General features: G+C 38.3%; 1 pseudogene; it reads right to left on the minus strand.

Annotated features, from left to right (window-relative positions):
* On the minus strand, positions 1-1438 carry LOC126742439 (uncharacterized; annotated as a pseudogene).
* Between the last annotated feature and the right edge of the window lie 926 nt (positions 1439-2364).

A 2364-nucleotide genomic window follows, 5' to 3' on the forward strand; every position in this document is an offset into this window, starting at 1 on the left:
TTACGATGTCAGATTTTCCATGGTATAAACCTGGCTATCACAACCTGGTGGATTGGTGTAGCGGAATTTTGCAGCCAGAGAAAATGGCGAAAGTGGAGAAGGATCAGATGAGTGGGTAGATTATTATAATGCCGGAGATGGGGTAGATTGAGGAGTATATGAAACTTGGCTTGAAGGCCTTGAGGAATTAATGGCAGACCACGAATTGTTTAAAAACGCGAGCTGTAATGGTTGAGTTGTTGGGTAAGATGCAACCTCATTAATTAGAACTTGTTGCAACTGTGACTGCACTAAAAGCTTTCTTTCTGGTTTCACAATTCAAATATGGGGTAATAAACCCATTAAAAAGTAATAATCATAGTCCTTTTGTTCATCCGTTTCCACTTTTTTGCCTAAAAAAATTCAAATTCTCTGCTTCCAGTTCTAACTTTCTCTTTTGAAAGTTACTGGCTTGTTTATTACAGCGTGTTGGCTGCTTCTTGCTTGAAAATAATTTTTGCCGACTCTTTTTTGATGGTAATTCCTCTTCTATGGGTTCCTTGCACCGAGAGGCAGTATTGCAGTATAATGTAGATGGTGCATTATATATTACATCATCCTGGTGATCATCGATGGGAGTCGGGTTTTCAGACAGGTTAACTGATGGTTCTTCCTCACTGTCTTTCAATAAAGAATTTTCTTGGCTTTCAATAGGCAATGGAATATTTCCTAAAGATTGTCTTAGGTTTGTGTCTTAAGATTGTCTTGGGGGTTATTTGGTCAGCCAAAAAATATAAACTTTCAAAATAAGGCCAAGAGGAACTGGTTTTTTCGCCCCCTGCAGCACCGGATTGTTTTTGTTTCACAACATTCTGATATTCCCGCCGAAATGTCTCTCGAAGTCCCTTCCAATTTTGACATTACCACTTCACCGGAAAGTAAAAAACACTATAATGGGTACTATATTAATAATATAATATAATAGAATAGTAGAATAGAATAGAATATAATAATAATAAGAAAGTAAAGCCTGTGCGAGTGTTTTATGGTTACCAGATTTTTGTAGAAAATCTAAGTATTGACCACTCTTAATGGGTAAGTGATTTGCTATCACTTTCCTCATATATATTCAACCCAAATTACGTGGTTTATTTATTTGCCTAAATAAATGTTCTAACAATATTCTAATTCACACACATTGGGCGATGTCCTTGTGTGGTTTCTGCAACTTGGCGGCGGGCTCGTCTCGAAACAAGCCGCATCTAGGCTGCGCAGGTCCCTGTCAGCGACGGTACCATGCTGAATGCATGCGAATACCGGGTGACGCTATAAATCTTATAACTACGGTTCCCGGATTGAGTTGGCGTTGTCCATCTTGCCGCCACTTTCCACTGGATGATATTAAAAATACCATCAGAGATTCCATGCAGACTGATATCTCCTCATTCAAAGAATCCATCTTGCAGATTGTTGAAGATAAACTTACCATTCTTCAATCCACCGAAACTCAACCAAAAGTCACGTACGCCGACGCGCTAAGCAACCAAAACAGGAAGCTTATCATAAAACCCAAAAATGCTGAATAACATAACAGTCATACGAAGACGGATATTTTAAATCGCATCAAGCGATCCGATGAAAATATTACCTTCAGTCATGTTAAGCACATTTCGAATGATGGTCTTCTTGTTACGATTGAAGCGAATAGTGCAGACAAAATGAAAACTTTGGCCAATCAGAAACTCGCTGAAGAATATGAGATTCGTGAAATTAAAGCGACTATGCCATTAGTACGATTGGTTGGTCTATCTGAAGATTACGCTAATGAAGTTCTTGAAAATCATTTAAAATCTCAAAATAAGTTTATTTTTAATAATACATCTAGGATGTGCGTTCTTAAAATATGGCCTACTAGAAAAAATGCAATTATCTTCCAAGCTGTTCGGCAGTTGGATAATGTTACATATAAGCGGTTGATAGATCTTAAAAAAATCGTTGTAGGTCTCGACAATTGCATTATTTATGATTCAACATCAATAACACGCTGTTTCAAATGTAACAGTTTTGGTCATTCTGTGAAATTTTGCAGGGGTGATACAGTTTGTCCACTTTGCGCAGGGGCACATGAACTTAAAGCTTGTTCTGTCGCAGCGATCGATAGTAATTACAAATGTAATAATTGCGTTTCCTTAAAAAATAAATATAAATTAAATATTGCAGTTAATCATGCAGTGTGGAATTATTCTACCTGCTACGCATTCAAACAAGACAATGCGAAATATAAATCGGATGTGTTTGGGGGCACCCTGTAGCAATTACCGAGGACGGACATCGCGGCCTCCTCCTCTCGCGACACTCGTGAGCGTCATCGGCTGCAGTCGGTTG

The sequence above is a fragment of the Anthonomus grandis genome, chromosome 11 (genome assembly GCF_022605725.1).
Source record: "Anthonomus grandis grandis chromosome 11, icAntGran1.3, whole genome shotgun sequence".
Classification (NCBI taxonomy): Eukaryota; Metazoa; Arthropoda; class Insecta; order Coleoptera; family Curculionidae; genus Anthonomus; species Anthonomus grandis.